General features: G+C 41.6%; 1 long non-coding RNA gene across 1 annotated transcript; it reads left to right on the top strand.

Moving 5' to 3' along the window:
* Window positions 1–493: 493 nt before the first annotated feature.
* On the top strand, window positions 494–22,400 carry LOC131814579 (uncharacterized). The gene is made up of 5 exons (XR_009347351.1): window positions 494–601; window positions 8,535–8,615; window positions 9,923–9,979; window positions 20,334–20,385; window positions 21,767–22,400. It is a non-coding gene; the product is annotated as an uncharacterized LOC131814579 (long non-coding RNA).
* Window positions 22,401–23,181: the final 781 nt, after the last annotated feature.

Genomic DNA, 23,181 nt, shown 5'->3' with positions numbered 1-23,181 from the left:
CCATGTTCCCCTTCTCTGTCCATTCTATGGGCTATTCCCACATGAACTCATCAAGCCTCTGTGTCTGAGCTTATGCTGTAACCTCTGCCTCGAAAGTCCATTTCCCCTTCCCTTATTTCCATCTTTTAAAAAAATTTCCATCTTTTTATTGAAGGATAGTCTTTATATAGGAAAGTGCGCACATATGTGTACTGCTTGACGAGTTTCATAAACAAAACACATCCCTGTCATCAACATCCAAATCCAAAAGCATAACACTAACAGCACCCCAGAAGCACTCTCATGCCCTCTCCCAATCTTTACCCATACCCTCCCACACAACAAAGGTAACAAGTGTTCTGACTTTAATAGCATATGTTAATTTTTTCATGTTTTTTTGCTTTATATAATGGTAACATATAATATGTAACCTTTTGTGTTTGACACCTTTTCCCCAAAATAGTATATGTGTGATTCATTTCTATTTTTGTTCATACTTGTAGGTTTTTTTTTTTTTTTTTTAAAGAAAGCTCTAGGCCCAACGTGGAGCTTGAACCCGTGACCCCAAGATCAAAAGTTGCTTGCTCTTCCCACTGAGCCAGCCAGGCACCCCGATATACTTGTAAGTTATTTTCATTGTTGTATAGTATTCCACTATATGAGGCTGTGTTATACTTCATTTATCCATTCCACTACTGATGAACATTTAGGTAGTTTTCATTTGGGGCTCTAATAAATACTGCTGTTATTAATATCCTAGTACGTGTTTTCTGATGACCACAGATAAGTATTTTGTTAGATATTTATCTAGAACTTAGAACTAAGTTAGAACTAGATACTATCTGATATTCCAAAGTGTTTTTACCAATTTATACTTCTGCAAATAGTGTGAAAGAGTTTTAGTTATTCCAGATCATTGTTCACCTCCATCCTGTAAGATTTTAACCCAGTTTACACTTCTTTTGTTGCCTAACTCCTATTCATTTTTTTAAAACTCAGCTTAGGAGTCACCTTCTCTAAGAAGCCTGACCAACATCCTGGACTAGAAGTCGTTCTCTGGGCCGACAGTCACCATCATCTGTAGTTAGTCTGTTTCTATGTTTTAAGAAACATATGTTTCTAGTTGTTTGTTTGTTTCTTTATTTATTTGAGAGAGAAGGAAAGAGAGAATGAGTAGAAGTAGGGGGAAGGGCAGAGAGAGAGGAAGAAGCAGACTCCCTACTGAGCCCATTGTGGGACTTGACCCCAAGACCCTGAGATCATGACCTAGGCCACAGGCAGATGCTTAACCGACTGAGCCACCCAGGTGCCCCCTGTACCCTAGTTTTTAGAAGCTATCTGTTTAGAGTTGTTGAGGTTAGTGTGAAGAATGACCAATAGGCCCATGTTTGAACTGTAACACGTCTTTGGTGAGCAACTTACCAGAATCTATTATTATGTACACTCAGTATATATACATAGTATATCAATTCGTACATTCTTTTATCTAATAATTTCTTTTAATTACTTTAAATTACTCTTTAATTACTTTAATTACTCCAAATTACTTTTATACGTACACAAAGATACATGTTCAAGTACAGTTGCAGTATTGTTTGTTTTGTTTGTTTAAAATATTTTATCTATTTATTTGTCAGAGAAAGAGAAAGAGAGAGAGAGAGAGACCCCAGAAGCAGCAGGCAGAGAGAGAAGCAGGCTCCCTCCCTGCTGAGCAAGGAGCCGGATGCAGGACTAGGTCCCAAGACCCTGGGACCATGACCTGAGCTGAAGGCAACTGAGCCCCCCAGGCATCCCACAATATTGTTTTTAATAGTGAAAAATTGAAAGCAACTAACCAACCATATTTTCAATATGGAAATAGTTAATGTAAGGCCAAGCCCTGGTTTGTTTGTTTGTTTGGTTGGTTGGTTGGGTCATTGGTTTAAAGGAGGTTGAAATAGGTACATGTGTATGGGCTTAGGAAGATCCAAAGTATATTAGAAAAAAAAAAAGCAAACAAACACCCCAGCAAGTCACAAAACAATATGAAAGCCTCTTCAGGCACAGTATTGGGGAACAGTTCCCAGAAGAAGGGGGTGTTGTGTTGATAACCAGACCTGCTACCATCTTGTTTGGACAAATTACAGCATTTGCTATTATGTTTATGCCTCCTTCTGAAAACTCTTTCAGTTTCTTTACCTATAATATGAGACTAATAATAACATCTATCTTCAAGAGTTGGATGAGGAGTTAATATAAGTGAAGCTTCTAGAACAGTCACAGGAAATTGGTCTAGGGGTGGTCAGCTGACCCAACTTGACCGATTACAGTCCTTCCCAGGAAAATTTGACATTGAAATTGAAAGACCAGCCCCTCTTTGAGAACCTGGACCATGATCTGTAAAGAACAAAATATTTTGGCAGCCATGTTTCCTCTATCTGGAGTAGAGAAGAAGAGGGAACTGGCATGCAGGGAGAAAATGAAGCATTTATCTCTATAATCTATTTTTTGCTTCAACCAGCTTAAGCTGATTTTCTGCCATAATCCTCACCAATACAATCAATGCAAATGCTCTGCTATAACGACTTTTCTAAAATTTTTTTTAAAGATTTTATTTATTTATTTGACAGAGATCACAAGTAGGCAGAGAGGCAGGCAGAGAGAGATGGGGGAGAAGCAGGCCTCCTGCTGAGCAGAGAGCCCAGGACCCTGAGATCATGACCTGAGCTGAAGGCAGAGGCTTAAACCCACTGAGCCACCCAGGCGCCCTTCTATAACCATTTTTATTTGATGCAAATTACTTGTACATATTGGAAAATTGGAGAACAATATCAGTAAGCAAATAAGTTGTGCAGTATCTTTCAGACCTTTCCCAGCATGTTAATGTTTTGACGTGATCAGTAATAACCTTCCTCACAATTAAAGAGAAAGTTTTAACAATCAATGAAGACTTAAAAACAAAAATTAAAGTGAATTTTAAAAAGCTGAAAATCCTGTAGTCTTTTATTATAAATATAAATGCCTTCCTTTATAAGTACTTTCCTTTAGGAGGCAAGTGGCTAGTTTATTGGCTTCAAGAACTGCTGTATTTTCTACTGAGCTATCTAGAAAAGCTCCAAGTGCTGATAAAGGAGCTACAAAGAGATTTTCACACGTTTCCCTCAGGATGCCTTACCAGGCCTTCCTGAGCCTCCTTGCTTCCTCTCCAGCTTCATAACTATATCTCTTGAGACTCTGCTTTCTGCAAAAGAAGCAAGCTGAATTTATTGCTCAATATTCCCCCTGCTAAAATGCAGTTCCCTTTCCAGGTTGCCTGGCTAATTTTTACTTAGCTTACCGCCCCAGTCTTCCCCTGGGGGGACATCCCAACCCCTAGTCTAGTCTCACCTTTGTAGCAACTGCTTATCCCCTACCAGCATCCCACATTATTGTAATGACTTGTTTATTATCTGTCTTCCTCACTAGACTCTCAGCTTTATGAAGGCAAAGAGAGGGTCCGTCTCATTCACCAGCAACATGCTCCAGCAGCTAGTACAGTGCCTAGTGTACACAAAGCGCTCATTAAATATTTATTGAATAAAATAGAACATTAGAAATCTCTATTTTCTATATTGTCTACAAATAACTTTTCAAATATATTTCTTTTTTTTAAGATATTATTTTTAAGTAATCTCTAAACCCAACATGGAGCTTGAACTTACAACCCTGAGATCAAGAGTCACATGCTCTACCAACTGAGCCAACCAGGTGCCCCCTCAATTATATTTCTTTTGAAAAGTTAAGTGGAAATCTGTCAGAGTAATAAATTTTCATTTTAGGAGATTTGGAAAATGTGGAAAATTGTAAAGAAGAATGACAATGTTTCCTATAATCTCACCATTCAGATATAAATATTTTTGGTGGTTTTCCTTTGTGCTTATATATGCATGCGTTTAAGTTTTTTTTATTTTGTTATTTTTTAAAAGATTTTTAAATTTTATTCAACAGAGAGACAGTGAGAGACAGAACACAAGCAGGGGGAGCAGGAGAAGGGAGAAGCAGTCTCCCCACCGGGCTCAATCAGTTGCTTATTTCGATGCTCAAGTTTCCCAGATTCGGAAATGAGAGCGCATGTGAGTGAGCCCTTGTGCTCTGTTGACATGTCTCTTCATTCTCTCAGCATTTCTCTGCCCTCTGGCACAGCCCCAGAGTCAACTCTTTCCTGCTCCAAATCCGTTTCAGACTATTTTTCCAAGGAGCTCTGGTTCCTTTTGGTAGAGGATGGTATTCAGAAGCCAAAATCTAAGCACTAGAGGTACTACTACTTTTGGTGTGTTGCTAATCTCACATATATTCATGAATAAAAGTAGGGAATATTATATATTTTAAATTGTATATCACATTTCATAATTGTAAATAAATATAGATGTACATTGCTACCTCTATAGATAGAAAAACCATGAAAACATCTAGGGCTGGGGCGCCTGGGTGGCTCAGTGGGTTAAAGCCTCTGCCTTCGGCTCAGGTCATGATCCCAGGGTTCTGGGATCGAGCCCCGTATTGGGCTCTCTGCTCAGCAGGGAACCTGCTTCCTCTTCTTTCTCTGCCTGCCTCTCTGTCTACTTGTGATCTCTGTCTGTCAAATAAATAAAATCTTAAAAAAAAAAAAATCTGGGGCTATCTTCAGGGACATCAGACCTGTAGTCACACAGGACTCTGCACTTAGAAGGACCCTGAGCTTGGTTTAATAAAAACTCGGCTCTCACCATCTTGAAAGTCTTCTATTTATTTGTTTATTTATTTATTTATTTTTTATTTTTTACACCTTTTTATTTAGTTTTAAATTTTTATTTATTTATTTTAAGTAATCGCTACACCCAATGTGGGGCTCAAACTCATGACCCCAAGATCAAGAGTTGCATGCTCTACTGACTGAGAGGGCCAGGTGCCCTGAGGATTCCTTTTTCTCTCCATCCCTGCCAACATTTTTCAGTTCTTGTCTTTTTGATTCTAGCCATTCTGACAGATGTGTGGTGATATCTCATTGGGTGGTTTTGATTTGTATTTCCCTGATGATCAGTGATGTTGAGCATCTTTTCATGTGTCTGTTGGCTATCAATATGCCTTCTTGGGAAAAAATGTTTATTCAGGTCTTCTTCCCATTTTTTTTAAAGATTTTATTTGTTTATTTGACAGAGAGAGAGATCACAAGTAGACAGAGAGACAGGCAGAGAGAAGAGAGAGGGAGAAAGCAGGCTCCCTGATGTGCAGAGAGCCCGATGCGGGGCTTAATCCCAGGACCCTGAGATCATGACCTGAGTTGAAGGTAGAGGCTTAAGCCCCTGAGCCATGCAGGCGGCCCTCCTCTGCCCATTTTTAATCAGATTATTATTATTACTACTATTTGGTGTTGAGTTATGTAAGTTCTTTACCATTTTTATTAACCCCTTATCAGGTATGTCATTTGCAAATATCCTCTGCCACTCAAAAGGTTGTCTTTTAGTTTTGTTGGTGGTTTCTTTTCCTATGACAAAGCTTTTATTTTGGTGTAGTTGGTATGGTCCTAATAGTTTATTTTTGCTTTTGTTTCCTTTGCCTGAGGAGACACATCCACAACTGTGTTGCTAAGCCTACCCATCTTGAAATTCTTAATTTTCAACAGAGGACCCCCACATTTCCATTTTGCATAGGGCCTCCTAAATGAAGTAGTCTGTTCTGAATATACTAAGAACTTCCATTAGAAGGCAAGCTTCCTTTAAGCTCCTTCCCTTTCCACAACAGGTAAGTCCATTCTCTGCTAATAAAAAACCTGGTTGAGGGGCGCCTGGGTGGCTCAGTGGGTTAAGCCACTGCCTTCGGCTCAGGTCATGATCTCAGGGTCCTGGGATCGAGTCCCGCATCGGGCTCTCTGCTCAGCAGGGAGCCTGCTTCCTCCTCTCTATCTCTGCCTGCCTCTCTGCCTACTTGTAATCTCTCTCTGTCAAATAAATAAAATCTTTAAAAAAAAAAAAAAAACCTGGTTGATTTTCTGACTAAATTTATTTCTTTAATCATGCCTCTTGTATGCAATAGATCTTCCATGAGCGCTGCTGCTTCCTCCCTTATGTGGATACTCTCCTCGTGACCTTTAGACTCTGTCACCTCAAACTGGGTCACCCTTCCACACTGTTGCTCACCTTATTCTATTCGGGTCCTGACAGTTCATGCAAGACTGTTGCTCCACAGAAATGCTGTCCTTACCCCACCTGAACTCTGACATAACCCCTCCCCACTGGCTGGCTGTTCTCCTAACATTTTCCTTCTACTTTGCCTGGCTCTGACAGCCCATCCTGAGTCACCTCTCTAGCACCATAGTGCTTAAACAAACAAAAATGGATATAGCCCAAATTAGACTAGAAAATATGAGTATATTACAAGAGTCAGTAGTGTTTCCTGATTTTTTTAAATTTTTTTTTAAAGATTTTTATTTATTTTTTTTTAATTTGACAGGCAGAGATTACAAGTAGGCTGAGATGCAGGCAGAGAGAGAGGAGGAAGCAGGCTCCCCACTGAGCAGGGAGCCGGATGTGGGACTCGATCCCAGGACCCTGGGATCATGACCTGAGATGAAGGCAGAGGCTTTAACCCACTGAGCCACCCAGGTGCCCCTTTTTTTAATTTTAATCATGTATCAGTGTATGTGTGCAGGCACACATGGGCATGTATGTGTGTATATAACTGGATTGTAACATAAAATACATTTTTTTACTATTAAGTAGAACAGAATTCAAAAACCATATATATGCATTATGATCTCAATGTTGCTTTATTTTTTTATTTTTATTTTATTTATTTTTTTTTTTTTAGATTTTATTTATTTATTCGACAGACAGAGATCACAAGTAGGTAGAGAGGCAGGCAGAGAGAGAGGAGGAAGCAGGCTCCCTGATGAACAGAGAGCCTGATGTGGGGCTCGATCCCAGGACCCTGGGATCATGACCTGAGCGGAAGGCAGAGGCTTTAAACCACTGAGCCACCCAGGTGCCCCTATAAAATTCCCATTCTTTTTTTTTTTTTTTAAGATTTTATTTATTTATTTGACAGACAGAGATTACAAGCAGACAGAGAGGCAGGGAGAGAGAGGAAGGGAAGCAGGCTCCCCGCTGAGCAGAGAGCCCGATGCGGGGCTCGATCCCAGGACCCTATCCCAGGACCCTGGAATCATGACCTGAGCTGAAAGCAGAGGCTTTAATCCACTGAGCCACCCAGGCGCCCCTCTTTTTTTTTTTTTTTTTTTTTTAAGATTTTATTTATTTATTTGACAGAGAGAGATCACAAATAGGCAGAGAGGCAGGCAGAGAGAAAGGGGGAAGCTGGCTCCCTGCAGAGCAGAAAGCCCAATGTGGGACTTGATCCCAGGACCCTGAGATCATGACCTGAGCTGAAGGCAGAGGCTTAACCCACTGAACGAACCATCCAGGTGCCCCAATTTTTTAAAAAGGACCACACACTTGTGATGCCTGGGTGGCTCAGTCATTAAGCCCCTGCCTTTGGCTCAGGCCTGTGGTCCCTGGGTCCTAGAATCAAGTCCCTGTATCAGGCTCTGCATGGTGGGAAACCTCCTTCTCCCTCTCACACTCCCCTTGCTTCTGTTCCCTCTTGCTGAGTCTCTCTCTGTTAAATAAATAAATAAAATCTTTAAAAAAAAAAAAAAAAAAAGATCCCACACACATACACAAGGAGCAGGAACTATGTGAAGTGATGGATGTGTGTGTGTGTTTACAGATGTGTTAACTAACCTTATTGTAGTGATTGTTTCACAATATATACATAAAGCAAATTATTACTTTTAACAATTGGGAGCAGAGTTAAAGGACAACTTTCACTTTTAAATCTATGTTCTATAATATTTTAATTCTTAGGATGGAGTAAGTTGCATACTATTTGCTGAAAAAAGTAAAAAATATGGGACACCTAGGTGGCTCAGTTGATTAAGTATCTGCCTTTGGCTCAGGTTATGATCTCAGGGCCCTGGGAACAAGTCCCACATTGGGCTCCCTGCTTAGTAGGGAGTCTGCTTCTCCCTCTCACTCTTCCTTTGTGCTCTCTCTCTCTCTCCCCCTCAAAAAATAAATAAAATCTTCAAAAAAAAAAAAAGATATAAGCAATTTTGAAAAAAGTAAATATATTCAGGATAATGGGATCCAGGTTTCTCACTATTAGAGAAGGATGTTACAGACATGGAAAGGGAGAAAACCAATGAATAAAATAAGGGATCCTAAGTCCATGCTGATATAAAACAATACATAAATAATTCAAAATTTGAAGTCACAAGTTATGTATATGTTTCAAGTTACCTCCCCTCAAAATATGTATTAATAGGTACTTATTGGGACGCCTGGTTGGCTCAGTCGGTTAAGACGCTGCCTTCGGCTCAGGTCAGGATTCCAGGGTCCTGGGATCGAGTCCCGCATCGGGCTCCTTGCTTGGCGGGGAGCCTGCTTCTCTCGTCGCTGCCTCTGCCTGCCTCTCTGCCTGCTTGTGTGTACTCTCTCTCTCTATCTCTGGCAAATAAATAAAAAAAATCTTAAAAAAAAAATAAAAATAAAAAAAAATAGGTACTTATTAATGAAGAGACACTCTACAATGGAGAAAACGGACAGACTCTACAATGGAGAAAACTGACAGACACCAGACAGGTAATTGAAGTAAACAACATCATCGTGGGACTAATGAACATTGTGGCCCAGTCAATAGCTTGCAGGGAGAACATGGATCTTCCTACCAAAAATGAGTCATTGGAATCTAATCATTAGAAACCCCCAACTGAGGGGATGCCTGGGTGGCTCAGTTTGTTAAGCAGCTGCCTTCAGCTCAGGTCATGATCCCAGCGTCCTGGGATCGAGTCCCACCCACATCAGGCTCTTTGCTCAGCAGAGAGTTGGCTTCTCTCTCCACCTCTGCCTGCCACTCTGTCTGCCTGCGCTCACTCATGCTCTCTCTCTCTCTCTGACAAATTAAAAAAAAAAAAAAAAGAAAGAAACCCCCAACTGAGAGTTGCATGGGTGGCTCAGTGGATTAAAGCCTCTGCCTTCAGCTCAGGTTGTGATCCCAGGGTCCTGGAATCGAGCCCCGTATTGGGCTCTCTGCTCAGCAGCAAGCCTGCTTCCTCCTTTCTCTCTGCCTGCCTGTTTGCCTACTTGTGATCTCTTGTCTGTCAAATAAACTAAAAAAAAAAAAAAAAGAAAGAAGGAAACCCAAAACTGCAACCCACTGAAATCCCAAATGAGAGACATTCTACAAAATATCCTGAAATCTGCAAAAACGTATCATGAACTAAAAAAAAAAAAAAAAAAAGACTGGAGAACTATTTCAGAATAAAAGGTCTAAATACTAAAGAGACATTGCAATGTAAAGACAACATGTTATCCTGGTCAGATCTATTTATTATAAGGGATGCTCGGCAAAATTCGAATGTGATCTGAAGTAAAAGCTACCAGTATATGAGTGTTAATTAATTGTGACTAGGTAAATGTTTATAGAAAATGCACACTAATATAGTACAGAATAAAGGCACATCAAATTGGCAACTCAGTCCCAGATGCCCCCAACCCCCAAAACAAGATATATAGGTCTTTTAATATTCTCCTCATTGACTAATCTAGTAATCTTTTTTTTTTTTTAAGATTTTATTTATTTGTCAGAGAGAGAGAGGATGGGAGAGCGAGCACAGGCAGACAGAATGGCAGGCAGAGGCAGAGGGAGAAGCAGGCTCCATGCCGAGCAAGGAGCCCGATGTGGGACTCAATCCCAGGATGTTGGGATCATGTCCTGAGCCAAAGGCAGCTGCTTAACCAACTGAGCCACCCAGGCGTCCCACTAATCTAGTAATCTTATTTAAAAAAGAAAGAAAGGAACAAAGAAAGAAAGAAACAAACAAACAAACAAACAAGGTTACCTCAGAATGACTTATTTTTAATGAACACTGTATATCTGTCTGTTGCAGGGTTGTGGAGCTCAAAGGCCAAGAAAGAATTCTTGAGACATTGTACAGTGTAACTTGGTAAGTTTATTTAAGTAGCACAGGGACAGGACCCATGGGCAGAAAGGCTACACTTTTGCCTTATGAAGCTGGTGGGTATTCGCTTAGTGCTCAAGAGAGAAGGGACATGCAGGGATTGTTAAATCATAGAGGCGCTCTTAGAATTTCTACTTGTAAAACTACTTCTTCAAGATTTCTCTGGTGCTTATCATCCAGCTGGATATTAACTATCAGTGAAGTATACAGGCAGTCATGAGACCATTTAAGAATGTAGCAACCAGGGATACCTGGGTGGCCCAGTCAGTTAATCATTTGTCTGCCTTTGGCTCAGGTCATTATCCCAGGGTCTTGGGGTCGAGTCCTACATCATCGGGCTCCTTGATCCATGGGGAGACTGCTTCTCCCTCTGCCTGTCCGGCCTCCTGCTTGTGCTCTTCTCTCTTTCTCCCTCTGACAAATATGTAAGTACGGGCGTCTGGGTGGCTCAGTCATTGGGCATCTGCCTTGGGCACTGGTCATGATCCCAGTGTCCTAGGATCCAGCCCCACATCAGGTTTCCTGCTCCAAGGGAACCTGCTTCTCCCTCTCCCACTTCTCCTGCTTGTATTCCCTCTCTCACAGTCTCTCTCTCTCTCTGTGTCAAATAAATAAACAAAATCTCTTAAAAAAAAAAATATTTAAAAAAATGTAGCAATGGGGGGTGCCTGGCTGGCTCAGCAGGAAGAGCATGTAATGCTTGATATTGAGGGCATCAATCCAAGCCCTGGGTTGAGACTACTCAAAAAACAAAGTAAATTTTAAAGAAAGAATGTAGCAACCAGCACATGTTTCTCCTTTATTGAAACCATGCAACCTTCTGGGCTAAAGGTAAACATTTTTCTGTTTCTGTCTCTCATGTCTGTAGTGGTTATTGCATGTGTGTGTGTGCGTGCGTGAGTGTGTGTGTGCCTGGGCGTGCACACGTATTCTGACAAATTATCTATTAATTAGCATTTGGTCAAGGACTGGGATTACAGTCTCAGAGGGATATATTTCTGAAAATTTCTCATTGCTAGTCTCATCACCATGTCTCTGATATTCTAGGGATTGCCACTCATGCTAGAGCAAATCAGCCCTCCCAGTTTGCTGGGGATTGTCCCAGTTCTAGCACTGAAAATCCCACTTACTTGGAAACCCCTTGTGGGGACATGAAAAGTGTCAGTTGTTCCCCACTTTCTAGGGAAAGGTGCAAAAGCCATGTGGCAGCCCACAAAAATAGAGGCTGAAAGCATTGGGTACCTAATGACTTGGACACAAATTATCCACCTTCTGTAGTCCCTGGATGCTGTTTTTCCCCTGAGGCTGATGTTGACAATCTTGATTAGCCACATTCACAGTAACAGATCATCCATTGTTGCCTGACCCCTCATGTTGTAATTAAAATGAAAAATTTACATGCTTTGTGTAACAATCTGGTTTTGGTTTTGCCTCTGCTTTAACAATAGTTAAATAGTGCTTTGTATCAAGATGGAGCACATTTAATTTTTTACACTGTGAATATTGTGACCATACTTTCTAAGAGTTGAGTAATGAAAAACAATTGTAGTACCTACGGGAGCAAGACCTACACATGGCTGAAAAAGAAAGCTCCCCAACGGCTTTAATGAGAGGTGGGTAGGAGGGCCCGTATCATAGGATTAAGGAGGTAAATAACCAAAACAGGGTGTACTGCACTATCTGCAGAAAAGAATTTGAGGATTGAACCTGGAGAAAAGCAAGGGAAAGTGCTGACTTTGACCATCTCACAAATTCAGGATAAGAAAGGCAAGTACTTCTATAACAATAAAAGTTTTTCATCTCCTCAAAAGACACCCTGGCTCATGTAAATAGTTGCTGTTTAATGAGCTTGGGTGTGCCAAACTAACTTGGGATGAACATAGCTATTGTATCTTTCCTTGATTCTTTTATGAAACTGGATAAAGTTATATTTCTTAATTCAGAGCAACTAAACATCTTGTTGGGGCACCTGGGTGGCTCCGTTGGTTAAGCATCTGCCTTTAGCTCCCATTGTGATCCCAGGGTCCTGGAATCAAGCCCCAGGTTGGGCTTCCTGCTCAGGGAGGAGCCTGCTTTTCCTTCACCACCCTGCTTGTTACCTCTCTCTCTCTCTCAAATAAATAAATAAAATCTTTTAAAAAATATATCTTATTGGCAAACAGAAGGAAAATTTTTGATGACAGATACTTGGCCCCTTAGAATGTAGAGTAATTCTGACAGGCCCTACCAACAACCGTGCTTTCTGCAGTGTACTAAGGGATGCCTAAATCACAGAAACAACAAAACAGTCTCCCTAGCCCTTAGGCATTTGGATTTTTAAAAAGGAGTTTCAAAAGATCTTCCTGATTTGGCTGAAGATTTTACTGAAGCAGCATAATACATAAAATAAAAGATTGCTTATATCTTGTCTAAATGCAAATGACACTTTGGTCATCTACCTGTACATTCAGTAGACAGTGTTAAGCGTACATGCTAGGAAACTCCATTCGGTTTATAAACTTCTTACCGAAGAAAATGAAAAGAAGTTCACCTGCTAAAAATCCTGCATTGCATACCTTGTACGCAACACTGCTTTTAAAGACGTGATTTGTTTACCTGTGTTCCTGAAGTTTTTACAAAAAAGTATCTGGTGACTCTTTTTTTTTTTTTTTTTTTTTTTTTTTTTAAGATTTTATTTATTTATTTGACAGACAGAGATCCCAAGTAGGCAGAGAGGCAGGCAGAGAGAGAGGAGGAAGCAGGCTCCCTGCTGAGCAGAGAGCCGGATTCAAGGCTCTATCCCAGGACCCTGGGATCATGATCTAGGCCGAAGGCAGAGGCTTTAACCCACTGAGCCACCCAGGCGCCCCATATCTGGTGACTCTTAAGTTTCCTTCAAACATGCAGAAGCACTTAATGAGATATCTAACTTTATAGAAATGTAAAGAGGTAATATCCTTAAAACATATGCCTTCAAGGTGACTATCATTGTCTGCCATAGAAAAGATGTTGGCCCACTATAACATCAGATTTTCAAAATGTGGAACAAGAAGAATGGTCTCCTCTACTTTGCAAATACATTGAGGATGGGAATGGAGAAAGGGATTATAGTAAAATAGAGATTTGTATCCTGTTTCTCCAAAACTGTTGATTTGTAAACAGGGCATAAGAGGCCTTAAAAAAAAAAAAAAAAGATAAATTGACCACCCTGAGTCATTCACTGTAATGTGTAAGTTGCAAAAACAACAAAAAAATCACACAGTAGGAAAAAAAAAGATGACTTGTTTTGGGGAATAAGACTCCTTCAACAAATTTTTTTTTTTTAAGATTTTATTTATTTATTTGACAGAGAGAAATCACAAGTAGACGGAGAGGCAGGCAGGGAGAGAGGAAGGGAAGCAGGCTCCCTGCTGAGCAGAGAGCCCGATGCGGGACTCGATCCCAGGACCCTGAGATCATGACCTGAGCCGAAGGCAGCGGCTTAACCCACTGAGCCACCCAGGCGCCCCAAGACTCCTTCAGAATGACAAGAAGAGTCACCATTGGAAAAAGAGAGCCAAGTCAAATAAGACTGTCAATATCACTAGTAAAACTGTAACGGATTTGGAATCGGACTTTAATTCCTCAAGTTCAAATTTAATAATTAACTTAATTAATACAATTGACATAATAACATATATTAATATATACAACTCTCATATTGAAATATAGAATGAAGATAATGATAAGGAAATAAGTGCTATAATCCTAAAAAGTTGATGAGTTAGACAGCAAAGAAAAAGGGACTGTGGAATGCTAATAACTCATCTTCTTTTTGGGGGGGGGCAGGGGCAGAAGGAGAGAGAATCTTTTTTTTTTTAAGATTTTATTTATTTATTTGACAGAGAGAGACAGAGAGGGAGAGATCACAAGTAGGCAGAGAGGCAGGCAGAGATAGAGGGGGAAGCAGGCTCCCCGCTGAGCAGAGAGCCCGACGTGGGGCTCTATCGAGATCATGACATGAGCTGAAGGCAGAGGCCCAACCACTGAGCCACCCAGGTGCCCCAGAGGAGAGAGAATCTTAAACAGGGTTCCACACCCGCTGTGGAACCGTCATGGGGCATGATCTTTGACTCAGAGATCATCACCGGAGCCCAAAAACCAAGAATGGGTGTTAACCCGCTAAGGTACCCAGGTACCCCATCATTTTATTTTTCTGATACAATTACAGATATAAAATGAGAATCATTTAAATTTTTTCCAACATGTTAATTACCTTGATTATGGTAATTATTTTATAATGTATATGCATGTCAAAACATCATGCTGTAGGGCATCTGCGTGGCGCAGTTGGTTAAGCAGCCGACTCTTGGTTTTGGCCCAGTTCACGATCTCAGGGTTGTGAGATCAAGCCCCAAGTCAGGCTTAGAGCTCAGCTTGAAATCTGCTCTCTCCCTCTCCTTCTGCCACTGCCCCCCCCACCCTGCCCCACTCATCCACACTCATATGCGTGCTCTAAGTAAAGAAATAAAATCTTTTAAAAAAACCCATCATGTCGTATGCCTTAACTATATATAATTTTTATTTGTTAATTGTATCTCAACAAAGCTGGAAAAAAATGATGCATAATTGGCATATAGTGCTAAGGTGATGTGGAACTGTAAGACCTTTAGGTATTAGTTTCAATGAGACTCAGTTTCTTGCACTATAAAATGAGATAAGTTAGATAACTTGAATATATATATATATATATATATATATCTCATTGGAAAGTTTAACTATAATCCTGACTATCAGTACCAAAAAGTACGCCCTTTTATTTATTTATTTATTTGTTTATTTTTTATTTTTATTATTTTTTAAAATTTATTTATTTTTTAAGATTTTGTTTATTGGGGAGCACCTAGGTGGCTCAGTGGGTTAATCCTCTGTCTTCAGCTCAGGTCATGATCTCAGGGTCCTGGGCTCTCTGCTCAGTGGGGAGACTGCTTCCCCCTCTCTCTCTCTCCCTCTCTGCCTGCCTCTCTGCCTACTTGTGGTTTCTCTCTGTCAAATAAATAAAATACTACAAAAAAAAAAAAAAAGAATTGCAGATAAAGAAAGAAATATATACATATGCAAACATATGTATGTATATGAAATAAGTTGATCAGAAATATATTAAGTGGGAGTAAGTGGGAAACTGTAATTAAGAACACAAAGGAGTGCCTAGTGGCTCAGTTGGTAAAGCATGTGACTCTCTGGATCTTTGGGTGATGAAGTTAAGCCCCACAATGGGCATAGCACTTGCTTAAAAAAAAATCCTTTTTAAAAAATAGGTTTTATTTATCTATTTGACAGGCAGAGAGGCAAGCAGAGAGAGAGAGGGGGAAGCAGGCTCCCTGCTGAGCAGAGAGCCCAGAGGCAGAGGATTAACCCACTGAGCCACCCAGGCGTCCCCCATTTTTTTTTTAATTGAAAAAAAAAAAAAGAAAAAAAGGGATATCTGGGTGGCTCAGTGGGTTAAGCCCCTACCTTTGGCTTAGGTCATGATCTCAGGACACTGGGATCAAGCCCTGCACTGGGCTCCCTTTTCAGCGAGAAGCTTGCTTCTACCTCTGCCGGCTGCTCCCCCTGCTTGTGCTCTCTCTCCCTCTGACAAATAAATAAAATCTTTTTTTTTTTTTTTAAGATTTTATTTATTTATTTGCCAGAGACAGAGGGAGAGAGAGCAAGCACAGGCAGACAAAGAGGCAGGCAGAGGCAGAGGGAGAAGCAGGCTCCCTGCCGAGCAAGGAGCCCGATGTGGGACTCGATCCCAGGACCCTGGGATCATGACCTGAGCCGAAGGCAGCTGCTTAACCAACTGAGCCACCCAGGCGTCCCCAAATAAATAAAATCTTAAAAAAAAAGTTTTTTTTTTTGGGCGCCTGGGTGGCTCAGTGGGTTGAGCTGCTGCCTTCGGCTCAGGTCATGGTCTCAGGGTCCTGGGATCGAGTCCCGCGTCGGGCTCTCTGCTCGGCAGGGGGCCTGCTTCCCTTCCTCTCTCTCTGCCTGCCTCTCTGCCTACTTGTGATTTCTCTCTGTCAAATAAATAAATAAAATCTTTAAAAAAAAAAAAAGTTTTTTTTAAATGAAAAGAATATAAAGATTAACTAGTAAGTAGAAAATTCTTCCTGAGGAGAAAGAGTATTATAAATTATAACTTTTTTTTTTAAAGATTTTATTTATTTATTTGACAGAGAGAGAGAGATCACAATTAGGCAGAGAGGCAGACAGAGGGGGAAGGGGAAGCAGGCTCCCTGCTGAGCAGAGAGCCTGATGCGGGACTCGATCAATCCTAGGACCCTGAGATCATGACCTGAGCTGAAGGCAGCAGCTTAACCCACTGAGCCACCCAGGCGCCCATAATTTTAACTTTCTTTTTTTTTTTTTTTTTTTTTTTTTTTTTTTTAAAGATTTTATTTATTTATTTGACAGAGAGAAATTACAAGTAAGCAGAGAGGCAGGCAGAGAGAGGAGGAAGCAGGCTCCCTGCTGAGCAGAGAGCCCGATACGGGACTCGATCCCAGGACCCTGAGATCATGACCTGAGCCGAAGGCAGCGGCTTAACCCACTGAGCCACCCAGGCGCCCCTAATTTTAACTTTCTAAGAAATTGTTTTACCACAATTTTAACAAAAATCCTTGATATAAAATAAACACCTATTTTTAATATTTTCTATCAATTGAAAAGCACATATGTGTATAATTTTTAAGTACACACACACACGCACGCACACATATCGAGGGAAAGAGGGAGTATGATATGGCTTATATTCAGTTTGGCTCTCTAAAAAGTTGGTCACCCTATACTGGGCATTCATTCACTAAATATTTATTAAGTTCTTACAGAGGCTGTGTCAAGGACTAAGGACTAAGGTTACAGCTGTAAAAAGGTGAACAAAACTCCCTTCTCAAGAAGACCATATAGTTTAATGGGTACTCAGTTGAGATAACAGATATTATAATGTACTGTGTGGTAAGTGTTAAGGCAGGGGAAATGATCTAAGAGCACAGAGGCAGGTCAAGGAAGACCTCCCCTAGGATGGGAAACTGGAGGATGAATATGAGTCAGCCAGGGGAAGCTGGCGGTTGGGGAAAGGACACAAGGAAACATCCTTTAGGCCCTAAATAAGGCCAGTGAGATCATGGCACAAGTGGGGAGCTATGAAACTTTCTATCATGTTTTTTAACCCAGCATCAGCAAATAATTGTGTTTTCTGTGTGCCCTATGAGAAATAGAAAGGGCAGCCAATAATTACAGAGTGATTACAATATGGTGGGAATGTATGAGATAAAGTGAAATTTTAGTGGAGGAACATCACAGCACAGGAAATGTCACAATTATTGAGATACAAATTCAGTTTACATTGAAGGGTGCCTGGGTGGCTCAGTCAGTTAAGCGTCTGACTTCGGCTTAGGTGATAATCTCAGGGTCCTGGGATCGAGCCCAGCATTAGGCTCCCCGCTCAGCAGTGAACTGGCCTCTTCCTCTACCTCTCCCCTTCCTTGTGTGCACTTTCTCTCTCTCTCTCTCTCTAATAAAATCTTTTTTAAAAAATTCAGTTAACATTGTAAATTACTTAGGTCAATGCTTTCACATTCCAATTTGTTTATTTTGAACAATCTCGCCCTCCCCACCTAGATTCGCCAGCTACTAACACCTTACCATACCTGCTTCCTCTCTCTCCATATGTGTACACACACTTTCCTTTTGCCAAAACAGCTGAAGGTAGGTTGCCCACATCCTCCTACATTAGTCTTAAATATGTTATCCTGAATCTCCTAAGAACAGAAACATTCTCCAATACAAGCACAATGCCCTAACTACACCTAAGAAAATCAACACAAACTCAATCACAACAACCAACACACAGAGCGAACACTCTAAGTTCCCCAACTGTCCCCAAAATGTCCCTTCCTTAATCGTTCCACCCACCTATTACATTTAAAAAGTTCTAATTGGGGCACCTGGGTGGCTCAGTCGGTTAAGCTTCTGACTTAATCTCAGCTCAGGTCTTGATCTCAGGGTGGTAAATTCAAACCCTGCATTGGGCACCACGTTGGGCTTGGAGCCCACTTAAAAAGAACAAAGTTTTTCTGTATCTGTGATGTACTTTTGTTCCTAGAAAGTGAACATAACCTCTGTAGGTCTGTTTCCTCCCCTATATGATTAGCTATACATTAATGTTTATTCTATCTGGTCTTATTGGATCTATGATTTATGACAGGATCTGTGAGGAAAACATTTGGAAAATGTTTCAGAATAGGCTTCCACATCACAAATAGCCTCTAGGTGTCCTCCTTGGATAGAGGAAACCTGTAGCTTAATGCTACAGAGGACTATCCCAGAGCAGTCACCACCTGAAGAAATAACCTTTTTCTCTTGTCAGTGTAGGTCAGAGAGTCTCACAAATGTCTCAGCACAAAAATAAACTCACTTCATCCGGTTCTCCAAACATTTGGCATGCTTGACCTGGGTAACGAAGTGAGAGTGTGAGGATAATAAAGTGACAGAACAAAAATAAACCAGGTTAAGTAGTGACCGACTTGTTTTCCCCACTTCTGTGCTTTTTTAAAAGGAACTTTTTTATTGCTGGGTATTGTGCCCTTGTGAGACTCCTCAGTTAAATGGATAGAGAAATAGACTAGAATGAGCCTAAGTAAGAAGGCCCAGGGGAGGGCTCCTGGCTGGCTCAGCTGGAAGAGCTTGAGACGCTTGATCTTGGGGTCATGAGTTCGAGCCCCACATTGGGTGTAGAGATTACTTAAAAATACAGTCAAATAGGGGCACCTGGGTGGCTTAGTTGGTTAAGCATCTGCCTTCTGCTCAGGTTACGATCTCAGGGTCCTTGCATAGAGTCCACGGGCTATAAGCTCAGTAGGGAGTCTGCATCTCCCTCTCCCTCTGCCCCTCCCACCCCCCTTACACAGGCATGAGTGCACTCTGTCTCTCAAATGAATAAGTAAAATAAAATAAAGTCTTTTTAAAAAAAAAGAAAAAAAAAAAAAGAGGGAGCCATAGAGAAGATGTCTGTCAGGAGTGGTTCAGGAGGAGAGGAGAAGGGACCAAGAAAGGGTGGGAACTTCTGAAAAAGAAAGAAAAAAGGACTTGCGACCTTTCACCCTCTCCTTCCCTCTTTCTCTCAAAACCAAGGCACTGTAGGTTGCCCACTTCTATTCTTTGGAAGAACAGCAGCAGTGAGAAAATGGCCAACATTGCCATGTATGATTCAGAGAAATGCGTTCCCCACCATTGGAATAAACTCCTTGCCCAGTAGGGTAGGCAAATAATGCCCCTCTCCCCGGAGATAGTCAGGCCATAGTTTCTGGAACCTGTGACTATATTACCTCACAAGGTAAAGAGGATTTTGCAGGTGTGATTAAATTAAGTGTGCCGAGATGGGGAAATTTTCCTTGGCTATCCAGATGGGCCCCAAATCAACACAAAGTTCTTGTCAGGGAGTGGCAGGAGAGTCAGAGATGTGCTCATGGAAGCAGACGTTGGAAAAATGAGGGTCTACAAGCCAAAGAATTCAGGCAGCCTCTAGAAGATGGAAGAGGCCAGAACAGATTCTCAGCCAAAGCCTCTAGAATTGGTTTCAGCAGCCACAGGAAGCTAATAGGCCCAGTGCAGAGTTGCACAAAATCCTTCAGGCAGACTCACAGTCACACTTAAAGCAAAAACTCCTGGTTCACAGGAAACCCAGTCCAAGCCCAGCCTGATGCGGGGGGTGGGGGTAGGGAGCAGGGGATGGGCAGAGTTCTCAAGGAGGCCAACTCCTCCACAGGCAGGGGAAAGGAGTCTCCCACATCTGTAATAATGCTAAAAATTCATACACTTCTTAATCCTGCACCAGGTATGTTCTAAGAGGTTCTGCCTGTTACAGCACTGAATTCTCACTGCAGATGAGGAAAGTGAAGCCCAGAGAGAGCAAATTCTCTGCGCCCCTGAACGCCTGCTTTATTTTTCTCCTTAACACTTAACTTTATCCTGGGATCTCTGGAAAACAGTCAGAGGGAATGATTAAGTGGCCATGCTTTCCCTCAGAGAAGGAAGTCAGGGCAGCCATCCGCAGAAGAAGGGAAAGTGAAAATGTGAGGAAATGTGAAGTAATGCAGGACGACTGACGTCTCACTTCTTGCTCTGGAGACTTAGTGGGTCTCCAGATCAGCCAGCTGGGCCGTCATGAAGGGACGTGAGTTGGTTGTCCGGCTCTGGAGACCTGATAGATGATCGTTTTGCCCTACATCGTCTCTCTTGGGAAAAAATATCCTTAAATATCACTTCCTCTTTTTCTTTTTTTGGTTGCTCTCAGGGTTCTGGAATTCTCATGTTCTTTCTGCTCTGTAACTTCCAGGGTCCTTGGAGAAAGGAGGAGACTCCGACAAGGAGATCACAGGTCACACGGGGTCAGTACTTGTTTATTTCATTTCTGTTGGCTGAGGAAGCACACACATTTTTTTTTTAATATTTTATTTATTTATTTGAGAGAGACAGAGATAGTGAGAGAGAACATGAGCAGGAAGAAGGCAGAGAAGCAGACTTCCCGCTGAGCAGTGAGCCCAACCTGGGGATTGATCTCAGGACCCCGGGATTATGATCTGAACTGAAGGCAGACACTCAACCAGCTGAGCCACCCAGGCACCCCTGTCCCACATATTTTTCTTTTATGTTAATTATGTGCCCATAGTCAGTAATCAGAAGTGTTGTAAGGTTTTTTTTTTTTTTTAAATTTATTTTTTATTTTTTAAAATTTATTTATTTATTTATTTATTTAACAGACAGAGATCACAAGTAGGCAAGGAAGGCAGGTGGCAGAGAGAGAGGAGGAAGCAGGCTCCCCGCTGAGCAGGGAGCCCGATGCGGGGCTCGATCCGAGGACCCTGGGATCATGACCCGAGCCGAAGGCAGAGGCTTAACCCACTGAGCCACCCAGGCGCCCCATGTTGGTTTTTTTTTTTTAATATTTTATTTATTTATTTGTCGGAGAGAGAGCACAAGTGGGGAGGACCAGCAGACGGAGAGGGAGAAGCAGGTTCCTGGCCTAATGCGGGACTGGATCAATCGCAGGACCCTGAGATCATGACCTGAGCCCAGGGCAGCTGCTCAAAGGCCAGAGCCACCAAGCACCCAGTATTACATTTTTTTTTTTTTTTTTTTTTAAAGATTTTATTTATTTATTTGAAAGAGAGACAGTGAAAGAGAACATGAGTGAGGAGAAGGTCAGAGGGAGAAGCAGACTTCCCATGGAGCTGGGAGCCTGATGTGGGACTCGATCCTGGAACTCCAGGATCATGACCCGAGCCGAAGGCAGTCGTCCAACCAACTGAGCCACCCAGGCGCCCCAGTATTACATTTTTAAGAATGGTTTTTTATTAACAATCTCCTTCTACTTAATTGTTATGCATAAACAATATTTTACATTCTTTAGCTGTAAATGCCTTTACAAGTGTGGTATAAGCATGGAACAGAATCACAGGGTGTGAGAGAAGCCCTGGGGTCCCAGGGTGACTCCTGGCCTGATCTTCCTGTGGAAGTCCCTTCCTCCAGGCTCTCACACATCTAAATTATTAGGAATTTAGGGTTTTCTATTCTGCTTCTAAAAATGCCCACAAAATGGTATTTAATCCATGGTAGTGATTTGAATTTTTAGGTTTGTAATGTAGTAAGTATTTATACAGGGTTTATGAGTGCCAGGGAGTATTCAAACTATTTTACAAATATTAATTTGTTTAATCCTTGTAACAACCCTATAGGGTATGTACTATTATTATCATCCCTGTTTTGCAGATAAAGAAATGGAGGCCCAGAGAGATGAAATTACTTGCCCAAAGGTTATACAGCTAGTAAGTAACACAGCTGGGATTGGAACACAGCTTCTATGACTCAAGAGTCCATGGACTTGACCAGCTGGTAATATGCTTGCCAGGCCAATAAAGAGCTCATCTTCAAATGGCATCATTTTTTTTTTTTAAATAATGCAGAGGGATGCTTAGAATAACAAAGTCATAATGCAGGAATAAAACAGTGTGGGAGGTCACTTAATCCTCAAGCACTAGATGAATTCGATTGATTTACATGCATTTAAAAATTTTCTTTCCAAAATTGGTAAAATGTCATGTCACTGTCTACAAGCCTGAGCATTAAGGTTCTTATTTAAAGTACAATTAATTGGAGTGCCTGAGTGGCTCAGTCAGTTAAGCATCTGCCTTTGGATCGGGTCATGATTCCAGGGTCCTGGGATCAAGCTCTGGGTCCTGGGATTGAGCTCTGGGTCCTGGGATCAAGCTCTGCATCGGGCTCCCTGTTCAGCAGGGACCCTGCTTTCTCCTTCTCCCTCTGCCCCTCCACCCTGCTTGTGTACACTCTCTCTCTCAAATAAATAAATAAAATCTTTTAAAAATAAATAAATAAAGTACATTTGATCCCCAAATCTGAAGCTGGCTCTGGGACCAGCCCCAGCTTTTTAATGAGCTTGAATCAGGAAGGATCTCTGTACTAGCTCACTAAGGGAAAGGGTTCCAGGGAAGTAGGAAGCAAGGGGCTAGGAATGACGCAGAGTTGGTTGAGTTGTCATTTACCAGCCTGAATTCATCCCTTTGCTGATGAAAATATTCCAGAGTCCCAAAGTAAAAGTTAAATTTACTTTCTATACAATCAAAGTAAAATAAATTACTTTGATCTCGATTTGTGTTTTAGAGAAAAAGAGGATAGGTAGCCTTTGGGACTGGATCAGTTTTAATTCTTATCCCCCATCCCTTCTACACACATCTCTCACCTAGGTGATGGTCCTTTTTGTTTCTAGAACATCTAAGCATGACACAGAATTATCTTTTTCCTGGAGAAGGGATATCTGTATCCATTATTTACAGGATGTGAACAGTCATATGGACATTTTCATTCCATACTTAAAACTGCCAGTGCTTTTGATGAGGGAGCAGGAGGCTGGCTGAGGACCCCACCAAAAAGTCTCCCAAAGATCTTAATGTTAATGGCTGGTCTAAAGACAACATTGATCCAGCAGCAAGGGCAAGGCCTCCGGCAGGCCTGGAACATCCTGGCACCTTGTAGGCCCTCTTTAGCATATGAAAACTCCACTGACACCTCCCTTCCCCTCACCTTCCCCCAACCGCAGGGTACGTAACCTGCCATCCCTCACAACCCGGGGCAGCAGCTCTTCCTGCCCACGGGTCCTGTCCCCGTGC

Source organism: Mustela lutreola, chromosome 14 (genome assembly GCF_030435805.1).
Source record: "Mustela lutreola isolate mMusLut2 chromosome 14, mMusLut2.pri, whole genome shotgun sequence".
In the NCBI taxonomy this organism is placed as follows: domain Eukaryota; kingdom Metazoa; phylum Chordata; class Mammalia; order Carnivora; family Mustelidae; genus Mustela; species Mustela lutreola.
This window is presented reverse-complemented; position numbering and strand designations above follow the sequence as displayed.